Raw genomic sequence first — 8,315 nt, 5'->3', positions numbered from 1 at the left:
CCTGTGTTTGAGACCTTCTTTTTAACATTCGCTGACCTCATCATCAAAATTCATTGTTTTTCCACAAAACAACATTCTACAGCAGTTTCGTAGCGCGCTACGAAACTGCTGTAGATGTCAAAACAGAACCTATGTATCTTGAAGCGTTTTCTCCTTAGATTCATGATCTCTTCAGACATTTGTACAGCTGTTAGGAACCTAAATAGTTTTAAAAAGATGAAGCTTGCTTCTGTCATTACATATCACAGCAACCTTGATTAGCATCAAACCAATAAACAGCTTCAATACTAAACTCTGACTGTCTTGAGCTTTATTTTCTCAACAGCCACTCATTTTCTCTTGGATGAAGCATTCGGTTAAGATATAATTCCTACAGGGACTCTGCTTTTTATGCATAGAACCTAGAAGTCAAAAGCTGCAATGTGGGCACTAACAACTTTATCTCTCAATGGATCCACAATAACATCACATAGTTCTACCAGCACCGAATCAAGGCCTTGAAGCACCATATCCATCCGTGCTTGTGAGACACTGTTTTTGTACAAACCATCGATAAAGGATTCCTTCATATCCCAAAAGATTATTTTCATGCCTGTGAACTCGCATATTCTATCAATGGTTGCATTAATCTTTTTCTGGTGCCATCAAAAGCTGTTGAAAGTACATCCATTGGTCTGTTAGCAGTAACACGCCTTGGCTTGAGATCACAGTCGACTGAGCTTCGCCCTGCCATAACATTTCCTGAGGTTTCTTTTGTGCCCAGCGTTCTCGAATGCTATCCTTCAGCACATTCAAACGGAAAATGGCATAATGAAGAGAATTTAGGCGAACACAAAGCTTGGATGTTGACAAGACATTGATTTGGCTAGAACGTCTATCATCAGGCAATCTGGGGTCGACCACCTTTTTCTTAGCAAATGCCTTCATACCACTTTCTTTCTTGTATCTTGTTAAAATTGGAACAGGTGGTATAAGATCTTGTTTATCCACTAGCGGACTAACAACCCTCTGAGTGTAGGCTTGTAGTGCATTGTCAAGACCACTGACGAGGCCATTTAGCTGCGGAACCCTCATAGGCAGTTGTAAACTGAAAAACTGATCCACTGTCTCTTCCATAATTCTGTAGACTTCAACAATAGAATTACCATGTCGATGTTGAGATAATGAAGGCTCCCATTTCTCTTGCTGAATTGTTCGTTCAATCTATTCTGAGATTCTAGCAAGTTGCACGTTTATCCACCGCATAATCAACATACCAGATATTGTTTCAACCTGGTAGGGCATCATCTGTTGTTTGTAGTTATCATACACCTGGCCATCTTGACACACAGATGAAACAAGTTTCAACAAATGCTGATCAAGGCTCTCAGCTGTTGTTAGTACAGATGCAACATCCTTTGTAAGATGTGACACTTCATCAAGGAACGTTTTAACTCTTTACCATAAAGCTGATGAAGTAATGAAGCAGAAATGGCATTAGACATAGGATTCCAGGGTGATAAAACAGGACGGAAAACATTTGAATCCATTATGGCAATTCTCTTCATATCTTCGGCAAATACTGCTAGACGATGGTCATGTTCTGCCTCTAGTTCCCGCCATCCTTCAACTTTACTATCTTAACATTTCCGTGTTCTTCCGTGTCAAACCCTGTGGCCACTGTTCCTTTAATTATTTCCACACCCTTTCCTTTATAATAGCCCTCATAAAAAGCAGCCATCTGCGTCCATGAAAGCAGTAATTTTTCTCAACAAACGCAGAGTGACACGCTCAACGAGCATCTTTTTCTGCTCACCAGAAAGACTGTCAACATACCCAATTATTCTCTCTAACTGTATTTGGCACTCGAAGGCCAGAATCTGAGCCAAATTGTGCAATTCATGGCTACCAATATTCTGTAGACATTGGTGGATCAAATCCTCTAAATCCTCTGTATCTTCATCCATAAATCAAATCCTCTCCGCCTCGCAGGTAACTGCTCTATTTTCTACATGGATGTCTGCCCGTTTGTGGTCCTTTTTATCGAACAACTCCTCGACTACCCATTCTTTCTCAGCAGAAACCGCAAGATAGAGACTTTACATCCTCGGAAATCTGAATTCATAGACTTTACGATACCAATCACCAGTATTCATTGCTTTGCCTCTAGCAGATACAGTCACAATACCGTTTGCATCAATGTGCTGGTGGAATGACCTTGACTAATACGACCCCTTTTCCGGCAAACATAAGCAAATTTTGACCATGTGTCTCTGTCTTTCATCGGTGGCAGAGCTAATGAACGAACAGCTAATATCTTCGTTTGCCACATCTCTATCCCGGTGTCATTAATCATGGCGACCCTGTGGCAATCAAAACCTTTATAAAAACCACTTGACATTTGGCATTTAATCACTGCATTGCATAAGAGAAAATTCGAATGCTGATATTGTCAAACAGTTAATGCGCATTCTCCATGCTAGTTCACGGACATGGCAATATATAGCATCCATACGCGCCTTATGATCAAATGCGCAGCCCTCAACCTTTGCTCTTTTTCTCATAAAATGTGCCAGGTCACTATTAATATCAAGAAGCATTGTAACCGGACTCTGTAAGTGCGGGAAATCTTTTCTGCACTATGGCTAGTTTGGTTTTACAATCATCATCAGCTGACCGAAATGACTGAATCATTCTCTGGATCTTCTTCTCCTACCTGGCAGCGTTAAGCTACTCCTAAGTATTCTTGAATTTCATGTGGAAACAACCCTGACAATAAATATAGAAAATGTTGCGAGTGAGATAATTCCATCACGCTGAAACAACTATCAGTAAGGATTCTTATTCTTTAGTATCCAATTCTACAGCCTCCAGGGGATGCCATTCAATCTTCCACGGATGCCATTCACTAGTGCAAAATCTCGTGCATGTTCATCATTTGCAACTTCAGTGAAACCTTTCTCGGCCCTTTCCAGAGCAGGGAAAACAATCCTCTCCTCCATTTGAGCATGTTCCAGCTAGTACCATAAGTATGAACTCCAACAGGGTCATCATCAAACATACTGCAGAACCCAGTATTAGCAATTGCTATCAAACCAAACAGGAATCCCTGATCATCTTAGAGAATATGCTCACCCACAGCCCTTATTTTCTGGAACTCTAATGCTCTAGAATCTTTCTATGGGTACAGAGGCTACAGATTGACGAAGAAGCCATCACACGCTTATATCTTACTTTAGAGCACTGTCATTCGGGAAGCATTCCCTTTGTAAAACCTCAAGGACTGAACTCAATGGCTAGAAGCCACTATGATGAAATGAAAGAATCTGGACAATTATCCTCGAGTGACCAAACCACTACAAGCAAAGAGGTAGTAGATGGACCGTCAACCTCGTAGATGATACCAATTTTAACAAATAGGTATCATTTCTTTTTGCTGCTATAATGTGATAAAATTATGTACATTTTTTAGAACAATCATTACAAAGAGGCCTGCTGTAATGGGTGTAGGGTAGGATTTATCAGCTATTGGCCACAAGTTTGAATCCCAATTAAAGCACACTGCAGCATCTGACAGTGGAATGCTATCAAACCTGAACCCCAGATCATCACAGGCAATATTCTCACCGCAGTTACCTTGTTCTACTCAGTCATAATAACCTTCTCATCGTGGCTTAGGAAGTCCACCATTTATACTAATGACATCAACAGGTCCATTATTTGAAATACAAGCAGTCTCTTCATGTTTCACTGAACCAGGAGCGCCATTTGTTGAACCTACTTTAGCAAACTTCCCATTGAATATCAAAAGAGCTAATCTCCAAAATATTGGTACATGGTGCACAATGACAGATGTAAGCCTACGAATGAGTCTTCCTCTGAAAACATCTGCTTCTTTACCAGTCACTTCTTTAATATGAGACTCCCCTCTTATATCATTATCACCCAACAGAGAAAAATAATCTATCGAAGACTGCACAAGCTCTTATTTGATTTACCCAGAAGATTGGCCACTAAACCATAGACACTGTTTTGCAACAATGCCACATATGCAGCTTTGTGTAGTGCTTCTAGAAGTTTCCCTTAAATATCTGTCATTTCCCAATTTCGCAGCGCAGCCAATGCAAGATCAGTGTTTTTCGCTACGAAATCACTAAAACAGGGGGCGCTGCGAAACTGCTAACGGATTTATGCGCTACAAAAACAGTTTGTCCTTCAGCTAAACTGAAAAATTTTGGCAACACTATTTTCAGTGATAACAGACACTCCGAAAGGAGAGGGGATAGACACATATATTATTCTAGTTATGATTCAAATAGGCATCATGATTGTCATCGTTATCATCCTTATAGGAAGATTGACAAGGGATATTTGTCATATGAGTTTAAGAAAGCAAAGTTACCAAAATTTGATGGAGAGATGAAGAAACCAAAGGATGCAGAGGCGTGGATGCTTGGCATGAGGAAATTCTTCAGGTTGCATGAGTATTCAAAGAACATGAAAACTAGAGTGGATATGTTTAGTCTCAAAGGTAAATCATACATTTGGTGGGAATATGTGAAGAATTTCAGATGCATCCATGAGGAGGATTTGACTTGGAGTGAGTTTGAGCGGTTATTCAAGAAGAAGTATTTGTCAGAGAGATGCTTTGATGACAGGGTGAAATAATTTTATGAGCTAAATATGGGTTCTATGACAGATCATGAGTACACTTGCAGATTATTGGAGTTACTGAGGTATGTGCCTTATCTCACAGAGGAAAAGGCTAATATCTAGAGGTTCATTAGGGGTTACCGATGGCATTTAAATACATGATCGATTTCGATGAGCCTAGATCATTAGAAGAGGCCATTCAAAAGCTAAGGCATTGCAATGAACAATCAAAGCATAGTATTGAGACTAAGCCAGACCAGAGAGGTAATGCAAAGAATAAAGGAAAATGGGACAAGAAACGAGCAAGACCTCAGGATACAAGTAACAAGGAGAATGTTTCACCACCTAAGAGGTTCAATGCATCAGATAGATGACAGGGACATAGATCTGAGGAGAAGAATAAGGATCCCATGAAGTGTTGGACTTATGGAGGAGATCATCACAGGAGGGATTGTCCACAGTACCAAAGTAGTAGGCTTAAGATATATAGTGCGTAGGAGGCACACACTGTTGGGGATGTTGGTCAGAGTATCCCTCCTATTTATGCAGCATGGGATAAAAAATAGGCAGAGCATCAAACATCTATCATTGAGATGGATGGTAATCTTTGTGATCAAGTTATTTCTATTTTGATTGACCCTGGATCTAATTATAGCTATGTTAGTCCTGACTTGGTGGATAAGTGTGATTTAAGTAAGGAATTGAATGCAGAATCTTGGTTAGTGCAGTTGGCTACAAGTACGAAGAAATGAGTTCATCATTGAGTAAGAGCTTGTGCATTTGATTTGAATGGTATGCCTACTGCAACACATCTGAATGTATTACCGTTGGGTTCATACAATATGTCGCTGGGCATGGATTGGTTCTATCTTCATAGAACCAAAGTGGATTGTTACGACAAAACTATTGAGTGTGTTGATGAAAATGGGGAACCAAGAGTCTTATAGGGTAAGAAGAAAGCCACATCAGTTAGGATGGCGACAGCTATTCAAGCAAAGCGTAGCTGTAGAAAATGGTGTAAGTTATTTGCAATGCACATTTCTAGTGATAAGGGTAAGGAAGTTAAGGATGCAGATGTTTTGAGCAGGTACCCAGTTCTACAACAATTCAAGGATGTATTTCCCGAGGACATTACAGAGCTGCCACCTCACCTGGAGGTAGACGTTTCTATTGAGTTAGTGCCAGGGGCAGCTCCAGCATCAAAAGCACTATACAGGATGAGCACACCTCAGTTGGTTGAGTTAAAGTTGCAGCGGAAGGAAATATTGGACAAGGGATACTTTAGGCCAAGTGTATCACCATGGGGTGCACTGGTATTGTTTGTGAAGAAGAAAGATGGTACTCTTAGATTATGCATTGACTGCAGGCAGTTGAATAAAGTAACCATCAAGAACAATGAGGGAGTTCTAGAGATGAAGATATTTTAGGTCTTATTTGAGTCAGAACTGATAATGGTGATTAACCAGCGGCCAAGGTTATCACCAAGTTTGCACACACAATACCTCAATGTCACCGAGGATGATATTTTAGGGGTTGTTAGTAAGTGGCCAAGTGACTGGCTCAACCCTTCTAATGCCGACGCAGGTACCAGTAAGACTGTTGAAGGTGCAGCAATGTAGACCACAACCACAATAGCAGCCGAAATGAAGAAGGAAGCAGAGAAGGCTTAGACAAAGAGAAAGTTGCGACAAAATAAAAGGTCGCATAGCATAAAGAAGTTATTGCAAAGGAGAAAGAGGAAACAAAATAAAGGGTCTTTTCCAAAGAGACTGATGCGCCCAGGGAGAAGAATGCCACTAAGTCACGGGCCACAATTGCCCTCAACGAGTCAGAAATAGAGCGCACTAATGTCGAAGGGGAAACAAAGGGTGAAGAAGAAGTGGATGCAGGCTTGGAATCCCCCTTCGTCATCAAAAAGAGGAAAAAGAGGTCTTCGACAGTGCCACGCAAGAAGCAGAAATCAGACAAGATGACCAACTCGACGCCTTTGGTCCTCACGGAGGGGGACTTCAACGAAATTGGTGATGTGGTCCGCGACGCCACGGAGAATCTTTGGGGCCACATCGAAGAACAATACCAACAAATGTTGGTTAAGGTGCAGTAGGGCCTGCGGGAATTGTAAGTCCAAACAAGTCTGACACAAGCGAGCGGGTCAAACCTATCAGGGGAACTCACCATGGACCTCCGCACAGTGCAGTTACCAGAGGGGTCCATGTGCGTCGATTCAGTAGAAGGCAGGGCACACCTCTTACACATGAAGGACTTGAGTCTGAATCTGGCGACACTTCCTATTCAGACTCTGCACGAGATGCATCAAGGGGTGTCATATAAGCTCAAAATTCAGGAACAACATGCATTGTTGATCATCAATGAAGTCAAAACCAACAATCAACAGATGTTCGAAGAAAAGGCGCAGGCTGTTAAGGAAAGGGAGGAAGTAATGTCGCGAAGTTAGCAGCTTGAAGCAGTAATAGCGTAATCCTATAGTGAGCTTCTCGAGATCTGGATTCCAGCAGAAATGGCCCCTACGGAAAAGATTCAAAAGCTAGCTGCTGCAGTAAAGGAGTCGAAGGAGGAAATCAGCAAAGTCAGATTTGAGCTGCAACTGCAAATCTCTGAGCTACAACTTAAGTTGTAGCCAACCACTCCTCCAGAAGTCAGAGAGTAGCGCGAGGCTACTATTAAGGGAGAAATGGATACCTTAGAAGCTACAGTCAAAGGTTGCACTCAGTTGTTTGAACAAGTCATGGAATTGTGGACCTCGCTGCAGGAGGATCCAACTCTGCAGAAGATTGAAGCTGATATCCAGGAGAAGTAGAGGCAGTTCGATGAGATAAGGTCTACAACGCAAAGCTTAGCACCAGTGCAAAGGTTCACCAGATTACAGGAAGGCAAGCTCATCCAGAGCAAGATCGATGAGCTACGTCAAAAAGAAGCAATCATATCTTCAAGGAAATAGCCCTGAGAAGATGAGGCAAGTTAGTTGACCTTGTTAGTACAGAGTAAGATAAAGGCCATGCAGTAGAAGTAGAGAACCGTGGGCCTTGCAGTCGAAGGCCCCACCACAGAACAATTGGTTGAATAAATATGTCAAGCCGCTGTGCAGGGGACAACCAAACTGCAAGTGTTGAAGATTAAATTTAGTGAGTTTTAGGCGAAGCTCGAGGCACCACCAATAGAGTGACTCGAGGATGAGTCACGACTTTGTGTTGGGGGCCTGTTGGGACAGGGTCCCCTGGGGTCAATTTTGTAATAGTTTGTGTTATCTTTGTAAAGTCTCTGCATTTTGAGCAGCAGAGTGTGAAAATCATTAGAAGTCAAAGGGGCTTTAGGAAGGTCAAAGCCCCTTAGTGTTTTAGGAGTTAAGTTTCCTTTTGACCTGCCCATGGTTTTCGAACCATGGTTTTGTAAAGAAAGATGCTATAAAAAGGAGTCATAGTGAGTCATATGAAATAATAAATCAATGGAAGATCTATGTATGGGCAAGTGATCTAAGTCAGAAGAGTCTATTTTCTGTACTTAGGCGAAGGGGAAGGCTCCTGCAGCTGTGTGCATGGAGACCTTGGTAAGTCCGCAGCTGAGTGTGCGGGCCCCTACAGCTGTGTGCGCAAGGAATAAGAGTTTGTAACAGAAGATCTGAAGATAATAAAGACTATCTTGGAGCAATATATGTGTATATGTGT

General features: G+C 41.7%; 1 pseudogene; it reads right to left on the bottom strand.

Annotated features, from left to right (window-relative positions):
* Positions 1-401: 401 nt before the first annotated feature.
* Positions 402-2,981, bottom strand: LOC149145040 (protein unc-13 homolog; annotated as a pseudogene).
* Between the last annotated feature and the right edge of the window lie 5,334 nt (positions 2,982-8,315).

This window comes from Pinus tabuliformis, chromosome X, assembly GCF_031772625.1.
Source record: "Pinus tabuliformis cultivar Carrire ecotype Pingquan chromosome X, CPIR1, whole genome shotgun sequence".
Classification (NCBI taxonomy): Eukaryota; Viridiplantae; Streptophyta; class Pinopsida; order Pinales; family Pinaceae; genus Pinus; species Pinus tabuliformis.
The sequence above is the reverse complement of the archived record's forward strand: the minus strand, read 5'-3'. Positions and strand labels throughout refer to the sequence as shown.